Source organism: Passer domesticus, chromosome 4 (genome assembly GCF_036417665.1).
Source record: "Passer domesticus isolate bPasDom1 chromosome 4, bPasDom1.hap1, whole genome shotgun sequence".
In the NCBI taxonomy this organism is placed as follows: Eukaryota; Metazoa; Chordata; class Aves; order Passeriformes; family Passeridae; genus Passer; species Passer domesticus.
In genome coordinates this window covers 64191413-64217300 of record NC_087477.1, presented here as the reverse complement: position 1 = coordinate 64217300, position 25888 = coordinate 64191413, and the positions used below count along the sequence as shown (strand labels likewise).

The following is a 25888-nucleotide window of genomic DNA, read 5'->3' as shown; positions in this document are numbered from 1 at the left end:
AGCCAAATCACAATATGGGACACCCACGTTCCTATAACATTATGCTTCACTGAACCAAAAGTATATCCTTAAGCAAATATATGTAAACCTTTATGAGAAAGAAGGCAAAAAAAAAAAAGGAGGGGGTTGGAGGAGGAAGAAGCAAGACAATATAGTTCTACTTCACTCATTCACTCAAAGGTCACAGATATCTTTCAGCTGTAGACATTTTTTGTAATAAACTGTCTGCCCTGCCGTTGCAAAAAAACTTCATTAAATAATCCCATTCACAGTATTTTTTCAATGTTAATTTCTCTCATGCTTAGAAACATTCCTGAAACATATATTGTACATTTGATCACAGCAAGTTTATACATGTTTGCTCTTGTGCAAATGTATTTTATCTCAAATCATCCTTTTCTCTTCTCCTTTTCTGGAAGGCAAAATATGTCCTCTCCCAGATTTTACCTTACAAAACTTTCTGTGCTCAATAAGTTGCCTTCAATAAAATAAAGTTTTCACTCTTCTGGTCACCTCATCTTTAAAAAAAAATATGTCCAGAACTATAAAAAAAGGTCAATATATGATTTTAGCAGTACCTTATGAAATGTTATTGGTATTTCCTTTTCTGTAACAGAAATAATTTCCTGATAGAGCTTTTGGTATGTCCCATGCTTCACTTCATCCTGTTCTGCCCTTAATACTCTAGTCATTCTGTAATTGTTCAGAATGTTAATTTGTTTGACTCTTATAGCAGAAATTTACTTTTTTTAATATATAAACGGATGATCAACCCATTTCTAAGATCATCTAATTCTTTCAAGCAGATATTCTGAACACTTCTGTATTGGTATTAACTTCCAATTTTTAGAAAATTTCATGATTACCTTATGGCTTTTTGTGAATATCAGTGAAAATCAAATTGCTTTCTCAAATACCCCATAATCTAATGGATAAAACCTTCCTGGGTTTCCATAGGTTTGAAAAGGTTCTTGCCAAATGCTTTTAAAGAATATGATCAGCAATGACATAAAAAAGCTTTGCAAAGTCAAATTATTTAAAGGAAGATAGGAAATGAAGGTAAGAAAAGTCAGTTCTCACAGGAATGAGAGGTCAGCTGCTGGTGACCATCTATCACTGAGAAACTGATGATGAGTTTCACTGATATGACTTGTGAAAATATTGATATACAGTTTAGCAAATGGGGCAAAGTGACAAAATTTTGCTGGTGACAGGAGTTTATTCTAGATAGTAAGGATAAAGTCTGATTGTAAGTAATTGCAGCAGGAACTAGTAACTAGGAGAAACTAGCTACTAAAATGGCAGATGGACTTCAATATGAATAAAGATAAAAGGCAATAATAATTGTCTTTACAATTGTAATAAAAAATTTAATATACCAGTATAACTTCTCATAAAAAATGATCAGCTCTGAGCTGACAATCAACCCCTCAGAAGCATGGTTAGGGGTTACAAAAGCACAAAAATCATTAACTTTATATTCAGGAGTGGCCATAAAAAAAAAAAAAGTGTTGTAATTTTTCCTTGTACAGACCCAAAATTATCCTGAATTTTCAGTACTATGTAAAATTCTGTTTCATTCTTCTCAGTAAGAATAAAATAACAATGGAAAAGAGGATGAAAACAAGATCAAAATGTATAGCAAAAATATCCCAAAGATCAAAATCTTAGTATGAGTAAAAGGACATGCATCATAAATATTTTAAATACAAATACATATAGGCAAGAATTTTTGTTTATAAAAACTGAGCAATATAATCAGGCTAAAGCAAGCAATAATTATATCAGCAATCCTAGTCTGAATGAATATTGAAAAACCTTATTAATAATAGTACTGTATTTTTGTTGCTGTACAAGGAAAATTAAAATATCTTTTCTCCTCTCTTATGCTCATCGTTATAAAGTCCATCTAGGTCCTAAGGTCTGTGTCACCAGTCTTCCTCAAGAAGAGAAGAGTTGTAATAACAGGAAATGATTAACATCATGAAGGGCATGTCCCTTCGTCTTCAGTGTTGACATCCATTTAGGGATTATTTTCTGTGTTTTCCAATAACAGCCCTCTCCCTCTCATTGGTTTCAGTAAATTTCCCCTCAAGTAAATTTCCTTACAAGTAAGCTCAAAATATATTTTTAATTTGGACCTAGAGAAATTTCATATATTAATCACATTCAGAAACATATTTTTTCCCTCTCTTTGAATAAGAATCCTGAAACCTGACTTTTATTCATTCTTTTCTATAATTTAACCAGAATCCTTATTTTTTATATAATTGAAAAGGACCCACTTTAATATACTTCAGAAATAGCATACTGTCTGCTTATGACTTACATATTTATTATTTTCCAAAATCAAAATGAAGGTATAATCTTTCTTGATAACTTTTCTGGAAGAAGTGAAATTTGCAATATTGATAATGTATCTTATTTTATTTATTTCCATCCACTGTCTCAGTAATGCAGTTGAGTGGCGTCTATTGATCAAGTTCAAACTGTTTAGTGTGCATGTTCTCTCACTGTTTCTTTGAGGATTTGTAGAATCCTCAAAGACACAGATATTCATCTCTGGAAACAAAAAAAACAGGGTTAAAACAACTAAACTTCTGAGACTAGCCAAAATTGTTTATTTGCTATATTGTTCTTAATTTCACTCATATTTAGTCTACTTCAACATGTTTTTATTTGGAAAAATATTTTGATTGTATTTTCTGTTAGATCATAGACTCTTGGAATCATAGAATAGTTTGAATAGAAAAGGGCCTTAAATTTTATCTAATTCTAATACTCCTGAAATGGGCAAGCACACCAGATTGTTCCACCCAAGCTGATTTTCCAGGGACTGGGCATCCACAACTTGCCTGAGCAACATGTTCCAGTGCCTCATCGCCCTCACAGCAAACAATTTCCTCCTAACATCTAATCTAAACCCACCCTCTTTCAGTTTGAAGCCATTTCCCCTTTTCCTATCATTACACGCCCTTGTTGAAAAGGTCTCTGCATTCTTCTAGTAGACCCCCTTTATTTACTGGAAGGCTGCTGTAGGGTTCTCCCAGAGCCTTCTCTTCTCCAGGCTGAACAACCCCAACTCTCTCAGCCTGTCTTCATAGGATAGCTGCTCCAGCCTTCTGATCATCTTCATAGCCCTCCGCTGGACTTGCTCCAGCAGATTCCTTTCTTTCTTATGTTGGCAGCCCCAGAGCTGGATGAGCCCTCCAGTGGGGTCTCATGAGAGCAGAGCAGAGGGGAGAATCACCTGCCTTTACCTGCTGGTCACATTTCTTTAATCGTCTCCCCAGCCTGAACTAGGATTGCCCTAACCAAAGTGCAGGACTTTACCCTTGTCCAGGTTGAACTCCATTAGGATCACACAGAGCCATATCTTACACCTATTATGGAGGCTCTCAAGATGGCACACCTTCCCTCCAGTGTGTCACCTGCACCACCTGGTGTCATTGGCAAATTTGTTGAGGTTTCACACAGTTCCACTCTCCATGTCATCAGAAAAGATATCACCCAATACTGACCCCTGAGGAATACCACTCATTGTTGGTCTCCACTTGGACATCAGGTCATTGACTGAAGCTTTTTTGAGTCCATCCATCCACCCAAATTTCTCATCCACTGACTTCTCCATCTGTCAAATCCATGTCTCCTCAATTTAGGGACAAGGATGTCATGCAGGACAGTGTTAATTCATGCAGGCATCCTGTCTTTTTTACTTGACTTTGTCTTTACAGGGATGCATTGCTCCTGAGGAGCCATCTCACCATGTCTCCATGCTGCCAGTAAGACCAGAGCCCTGTAGATGTGTAGTTATCTCTAACTCCTCTTATTTTTTCACAATGTCTCATCCATTTGTATGAAGCACCTAAGTCGGGTCCCCACTAAATGTTTTCACTTTGCACTTAAAAGGTCTGAAAAACCTTCAAATAATTACTTAACATATTTGAGCAGAGGGGCAGTAGCTAATGGGGGCAGCCATTGGCTACAGTTTAATCCAAAGTGCCATATCTCTATAGACCTTGATTTCCACCAACTAAACATTTGGTCTAGACAAATTTAAACACAGCAGTGGCCTATGCACCTTGCTGTTATATTATTACAATCCAAAAGGCTGTTTATCTTTTTCACCAAGTGATTTTAAGTAGTCTAATGCCAAAATAACAACGGAGAAATAGGAAAAAATAACCATATGAATTTAAAACTCTTCAAATAGTTTAAAACTGAACTTACGAAAAGTAGAGTAAATGATGTATGGATTAAATGGTTCACTAACAGTTTTTGTGAATATACCTGTCTTTCACTAACTACAAATTAACCTCCAAAATTAATGTGGTATATCTGATACAAGTCCCTTTCACTCCTGCATTACTCAAGTATTTTTCCTACTCATTCCTCTGGAATAAAGGTAACATCCCTGAAGAAAAATCTGTTTTATTTTTCAAATGTAATTTTTCTTTAATCTTTTTAGTAACATATGGGTATTTCTCCAGTGAGGATAAATTTTATCATTGGTTCATTTGGTTTTGTATGGTAAGGTCTTATCTTTAACAAAGTGAAAGACAGACACAGTTGATTAGAAGAGAACACACCGTTGATTAGAAGAGAACAACCTATTTTGCTAATGGGCACAAGGTAGGCCAGACTAATTTTCACTTTAAGTAGAGCCTTTCTCTGCAGTCACTTTATTGAATAAAGGCCAACTCAGTAACAAAGCTGGGCTATTAATAAAGAGTTGGTCTTCTAATGAAGAAATTTGTTCTACACATGATGTCTCAGTAATTACTTTCCAGAAGACGGTCATTCTGTGGATTTAGCCAGAGGCATAAAGCTAGCAACTTCATCTCAAATGGAAAATCTATTTATCAGGACTATCTATACCTGGAATATTAGATACAGTTCAAATTCTGAATCTATCCACAGAAATGTAGGCACTGGTTCTTTAGTAGCATATGATCAGTGATCTTTGACCCATCTTTGCTAGAGGTAAGACCCTATTCCTCTTTGGCATGAAAATATTTCACAGCATTAGACAAACTGATAAAAAGCTGGCATCTCAGAGGACCACTTCTAACAAGCAAATAGCATGCAGGAAAATGGATTGGTTCAAAACATGTTGATCTAGAAACTAGTCTGCAAATTCCTCACAGAGAGACAAGTTTTGAATCAATATGAAGTAAGCATGAAAAGGCATCCACATTATGTAGGAAAAGCAAAATTGAGCTATGTTTTATTATTCCAAAATTCAGTCATATTACTTCAGAACTTAGTGAAAAAATCTTTTCCTGGTATAATTTTTCAAAATAGATATAATTAAATCCAATTCAAAAAGAATCTTAGCAGCAGAGAGATTGACGAAGTTTTCCATTCTGCTGAAATATTCTAGCCACTAGTTTTCAGTATCATACTTACATTTCTTCTCTTTTTTCCTCACTTTCCCTCTCATTCTTTCCCCATAAGTCTTATACTCTTAACTATGTAGTGGCAGATTGAACAGGAAAGTTGGAAACCACCTTCCTTTTCATATATGTCTTTCTTCTTCCCTTTCATAGTTGTCCCACAGCGCAGGCTGTTGATTAAAGCATTAAGTTTGAGATGAAAGTGAATCTGGGTGTCTGACTTCCCTCACTCTGAAAAGATCAGTGGTCTGTCAATAGCATATTTTGAGACAGTTTTCTATCAATCCATGTGATATGGCAGTCTTCATTCACGTAACTACATTATAAAATAATCTTCTGAAATAAAAAAAATAATAGAGAGAACAGTCACAAATACACTTCCACAGTTAATGTTCTCTGTTATCAGACAGAGAAGAATACAGACATAAGAATACCTCCTTCACTGAGCCATTAAGAGGATTTAAACTAATGGAGATCTGAACAAGTGATTAACTAAATATGTAAGTGTGTATTCAGCTGCCAGAAGACAAACTACTGATACCCCAAAATAGATGAAAGAGTGTAGGAATTAAACATTGACACTTTGGCTTCCATGCACCTCTACATGGCAGAATTCTTTGATCAGAGTTAGATGAGTTAAGGCAGAGTTTACGTGGAGTTTACATTACACACAAAATAAGAAGACAAATCAAAAACCCAAATCCTGGCCAAAGAAGTAAGGTAGCACATTTTTCCATTCACTGCTCAAAGTAAAAAAATATTTTTGAAGTAACAGAGCTAAACCAAGCTCCATCTATTCTGTATCCTAACAATCACCTGAATATAGAATACATTTTTTGCTTGAGTTAGAAATAATTGAATGCCTATAAATATCACTGAAAGCTAAGACATTCTAAACAAAGCTGATTTCTTTTTGAAATTAGCTCAATAAAAATACTTAGCTTTACAAATATATCTAAAATCAATGTAATACAGAACAATGTGTTCACTTCAAAAGCAAGAGATACAGGTTTACGTTCTTCCAAAAACAGACAAAGAAGGAATGGCATCAGTCTTGTTCTTTTCAGAAAAAAATTAAAATGCATACAAACAAACAAGTATATAGTGTTTGTATTTACTAGACTAAAGAAAATCTGTCCTCAGATATCTTCTTTTCTAGAGACTTCTCACAGACAGTTTGATATAATTTTTGGTTAATTTTCTGTTTTTCTTATCAGAAAAAAGATGTCTTCATCCAGGCTGTATTTGAATTTTTGGTAACGCATATTTACAAGAATTTTTCACTTCATGATATAATAGAGAATTACCATAGGAGGAATGTTCATTGAATATCCTATTATTCCTAGGCAACTTTGATTGAAAAGGCTGTCCAACCTTTGAACTTTTGGGTGAGTATACAAGTTGACAATTTTTGATATCTTAAATTTCCTCAAAGTACTCATTTTCTGTCAGTCACATTGCCGTAAAAATCTGTCTCACAAACACGCAATTCAAAAAAAAATAAAAATTGTTAGGTGATGGGACCAAGTCCACTTCTAAAGGTGGCCAGCAATTCCTAGTGACATTGCAAGTCCAGAATAATTTCTTCAAAAAAACTACACTCGCAGGTTTTGTAGATGTTACAGACTGTTTGATATAGAAGTTTCTTTTTAGATGGTTATTAATTTCTTTTCTTTTCTTTTCTTTTCTTTTCTTTTCTTTTCTTTTCTTTTCTTTTCTTTTCTTTTCTTTTCTTTTCTTTTCTTTTCTCTTTTCTTCTCTTTTCTTTTTTCTTTTCTTTTCTTTTCTTTTCTTTTCTTTTCTTTTCTTTTCTTTTCTTTTCTTTTCTTTTCTTTTCTTTTCTTTTCTTTTCTTTTCTTTTCTTTTCTTTTCTTTTCTTTTCTTTTCTTTTCTTTTCTTTTCTTTTCTTTTCTTTTCTTTTCTTTTCTTTTCTTTTCTTTCTTTTTCTTTCCCAGAGGAACAGTCTGACTATCAATCTGCTACCTTAAACCAGCAGAAATCTCAAATGATACTACACAGCAATCTTAAATAGATGCTTCCTAAGAAAGCCAAGCACAAGATGACTACACCTTGTAGTCAAGGAAATATAGTTGAGATCATCTTTTTAAAACATAAACAAGGGAGTTTTAGAAATTCCCTCAGTGGCATGAGTGCAGAAATATACAAAATCTGGCAGATATTTCAGGCATATTCCTAAGCTGGGCTTTATAGAGATATCATCAGAATATCAGGAATGTTTTTTTTATTTGAATAGTTCTTCAAATTAACTGATTTTTGTTTCAGTGATTAAAGAAATGTAAAAGACACAGAGCTTTCTCACCCCTCATCTCTTCCCTCTCCTCCTAATTGCCAAAGGTTGCCTCAATCCCTTCAGCCCTTCAATTAGTCATATTTGGGGAGTGTCAGCGCACAGTGGTTTGTCTCTGTTGCTCCTTCTGTCTCACACTTTTCTTCTAGTCTCATGGGGGTCCTTCATGGACAGCAAAATAAATACCTCCTTCAGTGCCTGGGAAACCTCTTACTGTGACTGTGGTGTTCCTGTGGACTGCTCTTTCTCACTTTTGGTGTTCTCTCCACCTGTTTGGAATTTTCTTTCCTTTATTAAATATGTTTTCCTAGAGGCACCACCAGTTTAACTGATGGGCTTAGATGTGTTTTGTGGTTGGTCATCTGGAATCATCTGGAATCATCAGACTGGACCCAAAATTGATCCCTGGGGGACACTACTTGTATCTCCTTAACTGGCTGGTGATGCCTGAAGCACCCCAGGACACAGGTGGCCCTCCTGGCTTCCAGGGCACTGCTGACTCATGTTCAGCTTTCTGTCAGCCAGGATCCTGTCTGCTGTACTGCTTTCCAGCACCTCAATGCCCAGTTTGTACATACATCCAGGCTTACCCCATTCTAGGTGTAGAATCTGGCACTTTCTCTTGTTGTATTTTACATGGTCAGTGATTCCTCAGCCCCTGATTTGTTGAGGTCTCTCTGCAGAGTCCCCCTGCCTTTGAGGGAGTCAACAGCTCCTCCCAGGTTTCCATCATCTGCAAACTTGCTCAGTATTACTTCCAGTCATGGGATGCATCAAAGACATTTAGGAAGATGTTAAAGAGCACAGGGCCAAGGACAGAGCCCTTGTGGAATTCCACTAGTGACAGGTCACCACTCTGATGTCACCCCATTCACTGTAACCCTTTGTGCCTCACCTGAGAGCCAGCCATCCATGTGTTCATCCAGCTGTGCATTGGAAATTTTGTTCTGAAGGCTCCTATGAAAGTCAAAAAGCTTTACTGAAATCCAAAAGGATTATATTAACTGGCTTCCCTTGATCATATAGGTGGGTTAAGTTCTAGGTCACCACTTTTTATCACAAACCCTCTATATAAGAAGTTTAAGGTAAAAGTTGAAGCTAAGGGAGTGTTCTCTCATTTCCATCTACTTTCACATTTTTAATTTCTTTGTCATATTCACTAAGTGATACCTTGTTTGAAAGTACTTTATAGTTTTCTAGAAAGACTAATAAAATATTTTATTTCCCTTGCTCCCCAGATAATCATAATGATGAGCACTAAAATAAATCAAAATACTACAGATTGCTGGAATATCTTTTAATCCTTTCCCAGGCAAACCACAAGATGTAATTATTCTCTTAGCATTACAAGTGTCTGATTGCTAGTAGTCTCACATCTCTAGATGCCTGTAATTATCCACTGTAATTTGTTAGCTCATTTGGTTAATTCAGAGAGACTGTATGTTTCTTCTCATACAGAGATATATGTAATGGTATGGACCTCTTACTTCACACAGTATACTAATTTCTAAATTTTGGGTTGTGTAACAGTATAATAACATTTGAAAAATCAGTAAAGAGATTAACTCTCCCAGTCCAAAGACAGAATAATTACTCTTACAAATTAACTAGCTCTGTCTCCCATGAGTGAAAAATCCATCTAATTAATGGTCAGCTCATGCATAAAAATTACTATCAGCTGTTCAGCCATTATTTGAAGATGTTTGCAGTAACTGATAGAGTTTATCTGAATTTTAAATGGAAAAGAATGTCAGTGAGACTGTAAAATATATTGAGCATGCTATTTAATAAATGTAATTTATGAAAAATACTACATTGTGTCATAAGCATCACATATTGTATTTTTTACAGATATGTTGGGGGTTTAACTTATAAAATGTCCCAATTAGATAATTTAAAAATATGTGTAAAAAACCTTAGCAAGTAAACGCAGGTATATATGCTGTAATCAGTACTGAATTTTTGAAAAAAATAGACCTAGATACATAAAAGATATTAGAGAACTAGTTACACAGAATTGGAACATCAAACTACAAATTGTTTTTCAAAAACGTTCCATGCTTACATATTTACCTATCAAGTATAGTAGGCTTCCTCTCATTTGGGGAAGTTAGCCAGTGCTTTGGTGCCTATTTTATCCCTACTTATTTGATAAACCAGTTGTTAGAAATCTGCATCAACTATTTGACTTTTTGTGTCATTTTTTTTTAATTTTCCCAGACACTTTTCATTTTCTCAGCCAGCAAATAGTTTAAAAACAAGTCTGGAGAATCAAACTCACTTTTTGCTTTCTGCAGTGGGCCAATCAATGTTTAATTACTTAATGCAAAACAGAAAAAAATGGGTGAACTCCACTTAAAACAGGTGGTTAGGCATATACACTTTTAAGAGAATTCTGCTAGTAAAATTAAAACGCATCTCTTGCATTTAAAGTGTTCTAACCTGTATAAAAGACGGTAGTTAGAGCCATATATATAGTAATTAGTTGTGACCCAAATGTGTAATGTCCAACTCCATCAACAGCAAGTTTTACTTGGTCATATAAGTAGTGTCAATCCTTTTTTATTTAATGACCTACAGATTTCTCTATCAGAGATTAAAGAGAGAAAACTTTTTTTTTCCTTTGTAAATGTCTTTGATTTATTTTTCAGGAGAGAAAATTAAAGAAATATTCAGGAGTTACTATTATTAAGAACCATTTGTTTCACTTTTTGGAGACATTAGAGAGAACAAATATAACTTTTCATATGGCTTGATTCATGTAACAAGAATGGTACATAAGCACCCAAGCAGATATAAATATAGAAACTGTTTATTAAAAATTTAATTGCAGCTAGGTATCTAGGAAGCATGTAAAGAAAAATAAAAATTCTCCTCTACTAGAGATCATTAATTAAGCAAAGTAATGTCTTAATCATGTCAGTCAAAACAATTTAAATTCCTTCAATCATTTTTGTGCCAATATCATGATTACCATTACCTCTGGTCTTTTCTGAGGTATATTGTTAATTTACTCATGCAACTGATAGAAACATGATTTACAGGCCTATGTTAACACTGAGCACTAAGTGGGCAGATTACAAAATCCTTGAACATTTGCTAATGAGGAAGAGCACTGTTTCTCACAATGACTTTTTAACTTGTTAATAGTTCAGCTAGGGATAAACAGTTATTAAATGACTGCCATAAATCTCAAAATAAGATTGCAATTAGTACTTTCAAATAAAAAAATAGAAAAATGTGGCTTGTTGGAAATACAGATAGCACCTTCTTATTTGGATAAAAGAATAATAAATAAAGTGCAAAGGGAGAAAAAAACTGTTATTAACCCAAATAACTTCCAGAGTGAGAAATTAATTACAAAGACTTTGAGACTGCGAGACAATTACAAAGGCTGAAGTACTCATGTAGTTTTCTTCTCCATGTCCAATGAAACACATACCAATTTACCACATGAAACTTGAGGAGAAGCACATTATGCATTCAGATTTTTCGGCTGGTTTATGTGGCTAAATGTGCATTAGCTAATTCTTAAAAATTATTTTCCTTTGAGCAGACAGTCCTAAAATTTAGTTAAATGGAATATTTTTGACAGTTCAAGAAACAGGCTGCTTCCTGGTATTTAAAAGACACAGAGGTGAATTTATGTCCACACTACCACAAAAAACATGGGATTTTCTCATATTGAGGCCAGCAAGAGAAATATTTCACATTGTTACTTTCAACCTTGTTACTCTCCAAAATAGGTGTCTTCCATTCAGGGATTTTTATCTGACTTACATTAGTTTCCAGGCTGTGCCTAGGACTGCTACATTTCACAAAGCAAAAATATTTCAGGGATTTTTCTAGCAATTTTAAATTATGAACAGCAGAGTTTCAGAGTCTGGAAGTGTCCCTTTACTCTAATTTACTAGACCTTCTTCAAGTGATCTTGCTTCATTAGCAAGATCCTGTGACACGCATCAAAGTCATGAGAAGTTAGCTTTCACCTTGAAAGTGCTAAGAATTACAAAAAATTCTTGCATTCTGTTTAATTTAAGATGCAGTCTTTTACTGTGAGCTCAAGTACCAAATATATCTTAGATGGTTCTCTAGCTACTAGATTTCAGAGTGCAAATACAGGCTCTTTCCCAACACAGATATACCCTGGGAAAATATAAAACCACACTTAATGAAGAAGAATTAATATTATTGAATATCATTGAAGAAACTACACAAATATCAGGATGAAATTACAAACTCTCCATTAATTAAATTTACTTTGAATCCCAGATGGTTGTTCTTTGGAATTCAATCACCTGTGAAAATAAGTATAAAAATATGTATGTATAAGTATGTGTATCATCAAAGAAGAGAAACAAATTAAAGAGAGACAATAATAAAGATTGGCTGCATCATACTGGTTGCCTATATAGGCTATATTTTCTGATAATGGCTGGTATGAAAAAGCAAATTTTGAATAAAGAGAGAGAAGGAGACACATATTCAACAATTTGAAAGTCATTGTAAATTCTGAAAATTGTCTTGTGATATAAAAACAGATTTTGCATTCATTCTGATTTTGTCAGTTTTATTCATAAAGCCAACTGAATATTTTATATTCACATTGTAACTGCAGTTGAGTTTCCCCCCTCCCTCCCAGGGAAAAAACCCAGCCAACCAACCACCCCAAAAAAACCCCCTAAACTCCTATACCACTTTCAGGAAAAGTGCTTCCAGATTTAAGAATTATTGTGTCATCACCATTGCACAAAATGACCACCAACTGTCAGGTAAAGCACAGTTAGTCTATGCAAATAAATCGGTTGCTAGGTAAGATTGCTAGTCTTTGGACAGAAGCTACAAATTTTCTTTACAAATTGCTTCCCTGTTAACACAGAATAAAGAATTCTACCATTAGCAGTGTTTTGTTACTCTGAAAATTGGAACAGAGATGGAGATAACAGCATGGCTACTGCAAAGGAAATTCAGACCCCTCTAATCTAATAAAATAGTGGATAAATGGGAATGCAATGTAATGTGGAAATGTTCATGTAATTTTTAAGGCCTTCCAAAAAGGCCTTTAGCAAGTCCCTTGTAGAAACTTCTTACTCATGTGAAGAAAGGTAAAATACTGCAATGCATTCTAAACAGATTTAGATATTGAAAATAAAGTGTAAGAATAAATTATCGATTTTCAGCATGATGAAAAAGCTAATAACTGGATTGTCCAAAATGTTGCATGAGGAATGTTGTTGTGATACTCGCATGTACTCAATACTGATATGACAAAGATGATATGGAGGAAGGCCATGATGTTTTCTAGGAATACAACATTAATGAGATTAGTCAAGATTGAAGAAATTGTATAACATTTCCAGAAAAACTGAAATTTATTTCAATGATGGCAATAGAAATCTAATTCTTATAAATGGAAGTTGCTAAACACATTAATAACTTGCAGTCTTAAATCAGTTCTATCCACTTACAAAGTAAGTTACTCTATCTAAAGGGACTATTGACTGGAAGATGTTGCTCAGTTACAATCAAATAGAAAATCATTAAAAGAAATAATAAAGTATTATTTAAAATATTGTGAGCCAATGCACAATATTTTCTGATATGAAATAGCAATTTCAATTTCCTAACAAACACGTATCAGAAAAAGAGAAAAGCAACTTTTGAGCAAGACATCCACAAAGCTGTGCAAATGTGTCTCCATTAGTGCTTTATTATTGTGTATTCCAAATGCAACACACATTGCTTTGACATCAGCCAGACAGCCAAAAAACTCATGAGACATCTGATCACTATTTTATTCAAGACTCAAAAGTTGTAGAGAAACCACAGACAGGAACTCAATTCAGATGCAAATTCACAAGTCCAAAGAGGTTCTGGAGTAAGAATATATAGGATATTTTTTTCATTAGGACTGCAATCCATTTTTATTTCTCTTTTTAATGTTAGAATTATGATTTGGATCTGTCAGTAAATGTATTGTAAAGGAGGATGGTAATTTATTTTAAAAATAACAATTCAAACATCTACTGAGTAATTTCTTATTGATGGACCATATCTTTATTTATGTACATTTATGAATTAACTTCTTTGTACTGTTATATGCCAGCAGCAGTATCAAAATCAGTTTTTGTTTTCAACTGAACTAATTTTTTCCCCCCAAAGAAATACAGATATCCAGTGTGTGACAACACATGGCTTAAAGATGCACTGTTGATAATGATTTCCCTAGAGGTAATATTATCTGCCAAAAAAAAAAGATAAACCAAACTATCTATCACATTCCAATAGGGAGAGGTCAGTGTAACATCTGCTCTATCTATTTTCAAATTGTTTCTGAATTACTATACAGTGTTCCTCAGTCCCAAAATTTATTTGAGCATAAAACTGCAGTACCAATTAATTGAAATCTTCCCTATTTTTTTTTTAGATGATATTGTGGCAAATTGCTTTTCAGCTGCAATAGCAGCTTATTTAAGTTTTTTCCTAGCATTGTTAAAAGTGAATAAAGTGGCCAGACACTGAGTACATTACAGTGACCTTGCTACTAGAAGTCAGCAATAATGAGCAATTTATGAAGTATGATACCTATACTCTAGTATCAAAAGTAATATTATCCAGTGGATTTTTCAATTTATACAGCAGCTTTTTTTGCTCCTTTTTTCAGTTTTACTTTGCTGGTGGCACTAGCTTTTGAGGCCACCCTAACTTTTAATCCTCTTTTATAGCAGGAATCAACTAGTACTCAGCTTGCCTGTCTACTTCATTCTATTTCTACAAGAGAACCTTTGAGAAACATAAAGAGCTCTGGACTCAGCACAAGTTCCTGTCTGCAAACCTTCAGGCTGCAGCAAACTAAGTATGTACCTATCTGAGTTTCATTTTTGCAGACACTGGAAGAAATTTTGAGTAACTGGAACCAGAACAGAACCTTGCTACTATAATGAATTTTATTTGATTACTTATTACATTGATAACATGTTACTTGGTGATTTTGGTCTTCTTTTTTTCTTACATGCTTTACTAACCTCCTAAGTGAGTTTAGAGACTGAACCATTTTCTGCTCATAACATGTTAAAATTTACAAATATACATGGAGAGGGGGAAAAAGAGAAAATCATTATAACCAATGGATAGTGTGAGACTTTATGTATAAGAGCTAACAGTACTGTGCTACTTTGAAAGGCATCGCTCTTTTCAGCACATATCCAAAGCACTGCCCCACAATAGCTACCATGAAGAAAATCAACTCTAACCCAGGCAAAACCAGAAAGTACGATCCATACTCTATCATATTTGAGTGTATTTGTTATTGTGTATTATATTTGATACTGTGACTGAGCACATGTAAAGCCCCAAAAAACTTGCTCAGTGAGACTTGTAAAATGGCTCATGGGTGTTCATGTACTCTGAGTTAGACACATGGAAGAAATACTGACAAGATATCTTCAAGATGTCAAAACAACAAAAATAACTTCTCTGGCAACCTTGGAAAGTCAGAGGATTTTGACAAAGGCTTAGAGCAGCATTCAATCAACATAAAACCCTTCTCAAAGTATTAATTTAGCCCACTCATCTTAGCAAACTCCAGGACCATTTGATTGTAAGTTACTCAAAAATTCCAAGAAGAGAAAAGTAGATGAAAAAAGAGGCGATAAAGACAGAAACTACATAGAAAAGGGCACAAATAGCTACCAGTTCCTGGGTTCCAGCAGTGTTTCAGCAGATAGAAAAAAAAAAAGAGGAGGTAGTGTAAAGACATGTGCTTGCCTTGTGTTCAACTTTCAATACCCTTGGGCTTTACTGGGCCCATCCCTCAGGTAGGAATTTGGCCACTCATGAGCTGGATTAGGGGCTCCAGAAGCAGGTGTGGAGCATTGCCTCTGCTATGCCAGGGATTGACAGGCACTAGGCACTGCTGGGCTGGGATACAGGTTCTAGGGATGGGGGCTGCAGAGCAAGGCACTGCCTTGCCAGGTTAAGGCCTGACCTGCTTCTTCCCCCACACACATGCACCCCAAAATATCTTGACATCAATCTTTAGTCTCTCACAACACTCGTACATTTGCCCAAAGAGGCTCTGGAGTCTCCATCCCTGGATCTTTTTAAAAGCCATCTCAACACGGTCCTAATAAAACAGCTTTTAGTGACCTAACCTGAGTAAGGGAGTTGGAGGAGGCGACCTTCAGAGGCCCCTCCAGCCTCAACTGATGCTGCTATGGGAGTAGAAAATTTGAGAACCGTACCATATTCACTGCATACCTGCAGAAATCCTATCTTCTTACTTTCTTCTGTTGGCATCCAGCCTAAGAATATTCAACTTTAGCAGCAACTTCCAGAGACTTCTGCAGAGAAAATATTAGCTAATGCAGACTCTTACCTGACTAAGCAGCTGTGAGTTAACTCCAGCAGGAAGCTCAGTCCCACACATAGCCCGTCATTCACTGCCCTGCACTGGAAAAATGGACAAAGGCTCAAAAACCACTTCTTGGAGGTGTTTAAATGTAAAATTATACCGTTTTTAAAATATAGCAGTGAAATTTGCTATAAAATTAACAAGGTATATCTCACAGGTAGAGTAACTGTCAGTAACAGAAACTGAAATACCAGCAAATTAGAAAATATTTTTTTCATCCTGTTGATAAGTAAAACTAGAAGTTGCAATAGGTATGTTATGTTAGATCTTGTCTAGAAATGTGCAGCATTTCTGAAAACCAGTGAAAAGTTTTGGTGCCAAGGGATTCAATGTATGTTGGTTTTATTGCTTCTGGTTCTCCTTTGCTGGCAAGTAAAGATATCTTCTGCTGTTGGTAGCATGGTATAAGGAATGTTAAACATTAGAGTTAGAGAAAACTGAACTGTATCATTGCTGTATTCAACAATCAAAGTTGCTTATATAGTGTTAGATGGTAATTAATTAATATTTCAAGTCTATAAATCAAAGTTTTTGTATAATCAATAATTATTAATAAAAATCTTAAGTATTATTCTATTTAAACTAAGTTTCATGTACTCTTTACATTTTTCTATTTATTCTTTATTTATCTATCAAGAAAAATTTTATGTCTTTTTGTACAGTTCTGATGCAACTACTGAAGAAGTTTTAGGAGCACCAAAGTCCTCAAAGGCATTTTTTTTCAAAATACCAGAAGAAATAATGTTCTTTAGCATAGATGTATAAATGTACAATAGATGTACATAGGTGTAAAAATAAAGGAAACAAGCTCACAGCAGCCTGCACCAGTCTCTACACAGAATCTAATGGTATTCAATATACTTTACCATAACAATTGTGTAGGAGGAACTGCAACTATACCTATGAAGTTGTTTCTACTCCATTTTCTAAAATCATTATATGTTACCAAAATATAATGTATATATATGTCTGTATTATGGATTTTAGTCACTCTATGTTGAGACTTCACTTCTCCATACTTCAAATCTTACTCCATAGCATGTCTAGAATATACATATTTTTAAGATATTTTATGTTGATGAGAACTGAAACACTGGTGTTCTCACCCTGAGAAAATGAGCCAAACACAAGTGTATTTAGATGAAGAATATTAGTCTTATTGTCAAAGAATAAAGACTTAGGAGAATTTGTTCTGGAACAATTGCTTCCATGACAACAAGAACATCATAAAGATTTTGAGCAGGACTGTTGGTACCACCTATTATTAAGGTTGGCCATGGTTCATATTTTAATTATAACTTTGCACATGTTAAATGGTCTGAACTCATATTTTCCAAGCTAAGTGAACAACTCAGGATGGAATGCTTTGCTCTTTTTTGGCATTTCTGTCATAAATGTTCAATCAAACATATCTGCTATTCCCAAGAAAGGAAAATTAGACAAAATTAAATACTATTTTCTTGTATTACAATTTACAATGCTGGACATTTTGGAAAAGAGATTTTTACAAAGTCTGTCAAGAATGTGTCTGTTGTTATCCCATTAACATCTTTAAATCTGCTCAAGGTAGAAGAGCCTAAAAAGTTTTCATTACAGAATGGATAGTGATAAGCAAGATAGGACTAACCAAATCTTTCCTCAGAAAATTACTAGTGACTGGAACTCCTGATAGCCATATTGGTACTGAATTCAGGAAACTCACCTTCTTAGGCTCTTTTTTATTAGAAACCACATGAAACTAAAAACTAAAAGAGAAAAGGTCAGTAGATGGACAGAAAGCAAAAACTTGTGATAGTAAACAGTAATGACAAGGAAAGATCTGAGAATAAACAGAACAAAAGAAACTGGGATGACTTGTGAGGAGTCAATGTATTTGTATGAAGCCTAAGTGATGACACAGCTATCCTAGGTGAAAGAATAAAGTAAATGAATGAAATAAGATGAGCTGGAAGAGAAAACTGATAGAAGGCAAAAAGGTTAATGACCAAAAAACGAAAGAGAAAAAACAGTGACTCTGTACCCTTGAAATTATCCATGAAAGTCAAAGAGATTTTTATTCACATTTTGTTGACAAAAAACTCAAAGACCTGGAAGGCTGTGATTTCTACAGTTCTATGATGAACTGAATTATCTGACAGTCCATTGCATGTGTATGCCTGTTGAGAGACTAAGTCTGGATATTAGGAAAAATTTGTTTACTGAAAGAGTGGTTAAATATTGGAAGTTCTCCATGGACATGGTGGAATCACCATCCCTGGAGTAGATGCCATACTTTATGGCACACTTTAATGCACCTGATGATCTTCAAAGCCTTTTGCATTCATAATTATTCTGTGATTATATATTCTGCCTATAAGGGATGGCTGAACAAGAGGGGAAAGACTACTTGTCCACGTTGCTGCCTTCCTAGTTAAAAGTAATGCTTAGAGGAAAGGGAAGACTGCAATCTTAGGCTGAGCATTTGGTGAGCTTGAAAAATATCATGTGAGGCAGGCACTGAGGGGTAGCCTTCAGGATAAGACAGGTTGAGACCTTCTTCTAAACAAAGGATTTGCTGTTAGGTAGAAACAAATGCCAAACTTATGCAAGATAATTTTTGCAAGATAAGGGTTTGCTGTTAGGTAGAAGCAAAAGTCAGACTTATGCAAGACCTAGAGATAATCTGTGGAGTTTTCTGACCCAGAGCACAGGGAGTTCTTTGATTCAAAAGCAAAGCTAGAAAAAGGGAGATGGTGTAGAAAAAGGAGAATTGTTTAAAGCCTTCTCAGGTAATATTGCCTTCTCAAGTAATTGCTTAAAGCCTTCTCAGAGAACATCTGATATTTTTTTTTTTTTTTTACAAAAGGGATTACCTTGTTTTAATTTATGTTTTTGTTAAATAATCAATTTTTAAAGATTGAGAGTCTTTCATGTCTTTTGGTGTGTTCATTTAAAGGAAGGAACATGGAGAGCTACTTGGATCAAGATTCTCCTCTAGTTGAAATTGCCAGAGTCTGGACATGCAAAAACTTTGTGAAACAAAGTATAACATTTGAATCACACCATTTACACCATTTTTTTCATGCAGCAGGTTTTGAGTTCCTCATTTTCTCAGAGTGCAATTAATACCATGAATGGCTACCAGATGAACTACAGGATGCCTGTAGCTGCATTTGAAGATACTGCGAACAGTAGCCCAAACTGAAGGGCTAAGTACTTTAAAATTAAGTTTCTAGATATTCAAACCAGTCTTTGATTTATCAGATAATGCATCTCAGTGTTCCAGTCACAAAAAATAGGATAATTCTACCTCTTCAGTTCTCCAACCCATTTTGAACATAAATTCAATACTCTGTTGAGAGGCAGCAAAATACCATGAAGTCATGGGTAGCATAACAGGTAGTGTTAAGATTACCAAGGCTGTCAACAAACCAAATCAGAGTAGGATTTTGCTAGTGTGAAATGGATAAAACAAGGATATTACATTGAGTAACACTCCACCCAAAGCACTGAATATGACCTCTTTCATGAAGAAGGAAAAAAGACAAGAGGGAACAACAGAACAAGTAAAACAGGACAAGAACAGAGGTCTGCTCCTTGCTAACTGATAATTTTCATCACAAGATGAAACCCACACTTCTTACATTCAAAGTGTAGCATTAGCTCCAAGTGCCAGCTACCTGAAAATTTCATTAATCAATGGCTGCTAATACTCAGTCTGTACTCCATGGTTACTAGAGTATAGTAATCAGAGTTATAGATTTAATCCTTTGCTCCAGATAAACTTCATTAACAGAAGTATATTACTCCATGAATATATTTCAGAATTCCAAGGAGGGCAAAAATTGTGCATTCTGAACTGTTCAGTTGATATTAGATACTGACCTGGTCAAACAGAGAGGCTTTCCCGAATGTACTCAAATAAAAATCAAATGTCACTGTTGAATGGGATGGGGGGAGTGGAACACTCTCAGCAACAGTTTTTTATTTCCATATACAATAAATTATGGCAGTATATTTTAAGACAAAGTGAGAAAAAAACAAAACTATACATGATCTTTATGATTTCCTATCAACTTCTTGTGGTAGTATAATTTAGAACAATAAAATCTTTGTATTTTTGTTAAAAAACAAGGTTGGGGGTGATATGTGTACCTTCATTTCATGTTTGCATTCTATTTCCAATGGAGATATAGAGGTTTTCTTATTTATACAAGGCATTATATACTTTAGAGAATGATATTATTATTATAGTCATTCCTTACTTTAATTTATCTTTTATTTCCCCTAGGCAGAACTTTATTTGCAAATATTTATCTGAACTTTAAGCAATATTCTAATACAGCTTTCAAAAAAGTTCTTTGTCACTCTTTTCATATCTTTCTCATAGTTACAATGTTCTTCCTCAAACAGTTGTGGTATATATAATCCTAAAATCTGCTTTAATCCCTGAAAGAAGCTTGTTGGAGCTTATCAGTGTGGATTTGGAAGATATGCATAACCAACTCTACGCATGATTAGAATCTGGATCTGCAGACTTACTAAACCAGCTGACTCCCCTGTCTTCAGCAAAAGGCCTTTTTAGCACTGTGGCAGAAAATAAAGCATGAGAGCCTTATTTAGAAAAACTTTAATCCTTCTATTTTCTGAGAAAACTGTACCATTTTCTTCACACTTGCATCCATGCTCTATGTGCCTGCAGTAGTAACCTGCCTTTTTGTCAGTGAATTGTCATAAACACAAGATGTAGAGCTACAGACCTTTAGAACAGGTCACAGTACTATTTAAGAAATCTGACATTTTCTAGCATCTCAAACTGCTGTCAATAATGAGATATAATCAGTGCTTTTAAATATAATATCAAACTATTCTATGGATGAACATAAAATCTAGAAAATATTTTCATTTTTAACCTCTTTGTTCTGTTGTGCAAGCCCCAGAATAAATGTGAGAGGTACAAGATTCTCTCTGTATCTCCTTGATACAAGAAATTTTTTATTCTGTGCTTCTAGCATCCAGATTGAATAAAACTTTCAGAAGACATTATTTTGAATAATGTTACAATGTAAGTAAAAGTGGAAACAATATTGTTACACTATTGCTAACTTTGCAGGCATGGAAGAAAATTCTAGAGATGTGCTGTGGTAACTAATTACTTTTAGATACTTGATATCAGTAAGGCTTTCTGCACAAAGAATAACCACATAAAAATTATGTATCATTATTTCACAATAGGTATACTGTGTCTATATGAAGTCCAGGTTCAGTTTGTAAATCACTGGATGTGCCGAAAATATTTTTCATGAATGTTTTGCAATCCCTAGTAATGCAATTAGCTAATTACTGGGAGCACTTACTTAGAGATGTAAATATGTACTACTTTATGAAGTTAGTTTACCCTTATAAATATTAAATAACATAAACAAAGTTCTATCTTCAGGCTAACTTCAACAGATTAAAAGAAAATTCAGAGCCAATTTAGAAACCTCTTGTGCTGTTTCATTGCTTTTAGATATTTTAGGCCATAGTATTAAATATTTTTATTATAGAGTGAACAGTAGCAGAGCTAAAAATATGCTAATATTCCTGACTTGTATTATGTACTTCGTAAATTTGTTTCAATATTTTGCTCCAATAACTTTCACCGAAATACTTTGAGCTACAACTGCAAGTGAATTAAAACTCACAATATATTGAGCAAAAACACTCAATGCTATGTAATGCTATATTTTTTTCTTTAAATATCTTCACAGTATGTTTTTATTGTTAGATTGAATTTAATATATTAGAATTGAAAAATGCAATAGTAGAAAACCTTAAGATTAAAGCCATGGAACTGAAAAAAGATCAATTGATTGATTGACTCTGAAGAGTTTGATAGCAAATGTTTTCTGGTTCATAAAAGTTAGGGTTAGGAGAGATGGAGAGATTTCAGAGGAGGAAGTTAAAACATAATTGTATTCTTCAAATAAAGATATAACAAAAAAAAGAATAAATTACTAAAAAAGAACACCTACATAACAAAATTAACTCTATAAATTCAATAAGAAATTAATGAATGGATAAGGACACTTTAGTGCTTAAGCCCAGCACTTAAGAAACAGCTGAATTCTTTACTTTGATATGGAGAATTTGCTTTGTGGGGCATGGTTATATGATATAGTCATCTGGAATTAAAAAGAACACATGTGAGCCTTTATTATTTGCTATAAAATATAGGTTCTACTCATAAAATGGTAACAGTAATAATTGTCAAATGCAAGACAATGCATATGTCATTCAAACACACAGTAAAAATACCTGTTGGTTCACCAAAGTACCTTCTGAACACTATTCCTTGGCCTGTCAGTATTTTGTCTGTGATCCTGTCCAAGACATCTAATTTATTTAAATCTCCACTTTGCAGATGTAAAACATGAAGTCAAAATATACTAAGTATTTAATATTTCATGTATTCATCCAGCTATGGGAGATGCACAGAAGCAGATCTGACAGGAACAGTTTATTTGAGTAATATGAATAAAATTTATGTTTTAAAACATGTTTTATGTCTAATCTGCTTAGAAAATTTGGCAATGGGCATAACAGAACTATTGGAAAAAATATTTTTAGTAGGGAGGTTATATTTGTTAATGAGTCTCTACTTAAAAAATAGCTTTTCTATGTGAAAACCCCCTTCCCACCTAAAAAAAAAAAACAACCAAACAACAAAAAAAACAACAACTAAAGCAAAACCCCAAACAAAAACCCAGCCATTAAAACCATAATGACTCTGCTTAGTTTTTAGAGGAACTGGTAGCCACCATGTATACCAGAAGACATAAGAAAAGATACTTTTATATTTTGTAAGGCATTCTAAGTCTAATGTAATCTCTAGAAATCTGCCAAATTTCATTACTTTTTTATATCTCTCTTTTTTCTGAAGTTTGAACATTCAAATTTTCTTCCTAAATCAATAGAACACTGATATCTCCAGCTGCCTGACTGAGTTTCTAAAGGAAAGGCTATTACAGCTACCAAGACAATGGTGCTTAAAGCTCCACTGTAAAGTATTAACTTATTTAATTTCCGCCTCATTCACAGTGTAAACTCTGAAGTCCCACTTTTTAAATCCCTCTTACATACATCTGATGCTGCATTTATTATTTATGTAGTCAAAGGCCAGTATATATGATGAAAACAAAAATCTACTGTCAGATCAAAGTAACAACTTTCCACAAGATATCACTTAAATGTACCACCAAGCAAAAGGATACTGAAAAGCAGAATTAACCTTGAGAATTCTGGTTATCAGTCAGTAATAATATGAACTAATAGATTAGAGGGTTTTCAGGGTTTCCAAATTTCCTGTCTCTTACACATCCTTGAAACAGAACAAGCAGAGTCAGGATGTCTTTTGGCCTATGATATACCCAGGGATGAAGACTGCATACCCCTTGAAAGTGAAGTTCGGAATTACTATTTATTTAGGGATTCAAAGAGTAGTTGGGTTCACACAGCTTTATTGAATGGACAATCCATTCTACATTTCTCTAAGGGACTGAGGGAATGAATAAACAGAATAAAAATAGGAACCTTCCTAAAGCACAGCAAAGAGTTTCTGGGAAATAGAAATATTAGTATACTCATTTATAAGCTTGATTCGTATTTTACAATACTAGCTTAACTTTCACCTCTGTGAAATTCACCGCACTCCTGCATCAATAATTCATGATTAGGGACTTCGCATTTTAAGTATATACCAACTTTAAGTATATGCCGAATTTAAGTATATACCAACAAATATGTTATGAAGCTGCTCCCTAGGAAGACCTTGTGAGATGTTTCCACAATACACTTGTCATTGTTTTTTTCAGCTGCTATTCCTTTCTGAGCAAGTGGCTGAGTTTACCAAGGACCAAAATCTTAGCAAATGGAGAAAGACAATATGACACATATGTACTAGTACAGACATAGATATTCAGCCATGTGTCTGCCATATGTCTGCAGTTACTTCCAGAACATCTTCCTTTCTTTCCAGAACTGCTATTTAAATATCCTTCTTGGATAATGACAGCATACTTTTTTTTCCTTTATTATTATTACTGCTATTGTTATTATTTCCTACTTGTAAGATATATTATATTGTTTTACATACAAAGGAACATGAAAAACAGTGGAATATCTTTTCCACTGAGTCTGATGCAAATGATTAATTTGATTCTGTACAAATTTATTTTACCCTTTATTAATATATATTGGTTTATTCTTCACATGAATTTTACATCCAGCTTTGTCATCATATTCCTTAGAAAGGTTATTGTTTTTCTTCTCCCACCCCTTGATTTTGCACATCCTCCAGCTCTAATTTTGGAATGCTTTTCTTAGGAGATGGCTGTGTTGTATCACCAACATTCACTTTGCAAGTACTGCTTTTCTGCAGTTTTACTTTCAACTTTTCTGCTTTATTAGAAATTAAGCATCTCAAAAAGAGCATAGTACATAGAAAAGTTGAAAGTTTTACTATGCCTTGCATACATTTTCATGACTTTTTCTCTACCTTTTCTCATGATAAATTAATACTGAGGAGTGCTCTCAAATCAAGGGACCTCAAAAAGAGTGTTCATCTATGTATTCAGTATAGGGCAGGTACTTAATTTCCTTTCTGAAGCAACCCTAATTAACTATCACAGAATAAAAAGTTATTAATTTCAAAATATATGCTATCAAATAAGAATTACTTGTATTGAAAGTTTTGGCTGTAAAAATCAGTCTTATTTCATCCTTTTAGATCTATATTCATTAGGAACATGACAAAAAACTGTCATTTTTTTATATCAGTTCTATTTAACAATGAAATTATAATTAAAACCATTTAGAACAGAACTAAAAGCTGAACTATATTTATAAGAGGAAGTAAACATTAATGAAAATAAATGTAGTCTTGTATAGGACTGCACTGCAAAAAAAAAAAAAAAGCCAACCAATATACTGGACCCATAGTACTCATCAGGGGTAGTAAAAATCAAGTGATTTTTCTGAAGCTCAAAACTATATTGACCTGAATTTTTCTGCTGATGTAATTTGTTCATTTTTGTTTTCCCTGCTAGAGCCAAATGCTTGTCTCTAAGTGTAGCCCTAGAGCCAAAAAGAATGCACAGCTCATGTAATACCGTAAGTGCTATCTCCAGTCAGGAAGTTCCTCCTGTGATATTTAAGTGCCAAAAAAAGATGATCTGCAAAGTGAAGACAAGTACATAGAATTCCTGAGCATCTGAAACTGCCAACAGGACAAATTGTTTTTATAGTAAGTGCCTAAGAAATGCATTAGTACCACTTCCACTTGGAAGACAAAATGAATGCAACATAAGAGCAAAACAGCACAATCTGCTGTAAAGCAAGCCTGTGGCAGACAATGACACTGTTGGCACATGCAGCATAAAGGAAGAAATGGAGAAAAGTTGTCCTGGCTGTGGAGATAACTAATTCAGTGCTATTAAAGCGAGCCGCATCTGCAGCTTGGTTTAGTTTTACAAATGGATACAGAGACTTAGAATCCTGCAAGCTGCACAGCAGGAGCCCAAGACTGTATATTCTGAGCTTCTACCTTTTTCCTTATGCAACATATTTTCAACCTAATTAATATCAGAATGCAGAAAATGCATTCAGCTTCACTGGATAAATACCTTTGCTTGATTGATGTTTCTCGTAATGAGTTCAGTCCAGAAATGCATAATGCTAAACAATGAGAAAACCTCTTCTTTGTCTTTGGTTTATGTTCTGTCTGACCTTCACAGTGATTTTAGCTATGAA

At 34.3% G+C, this 25888-nt stretch overlaps 1 long non-coding RNA gene across 1 annotated transcript; it reads left to right on the top strand.

Annotated features, from left to right (window-relative positions):
- Positions 1-8594: 8594 nt before the first annotated feature.
- On the top strand, positions 8595-25308 carry LOC135299419 (uncharacterized). The gene is made up of 3 exons (XR_010361402.1): positions 8595-8730; positions 14433-14560; positions 25186-25308. It is a non-coding gene; the product is annotated as an uncharacterized LOC135299419 (long non-coding RNA).
- The last annotated feature ends 580 nt before the right edge of the window (positions 25309-25888 follow it).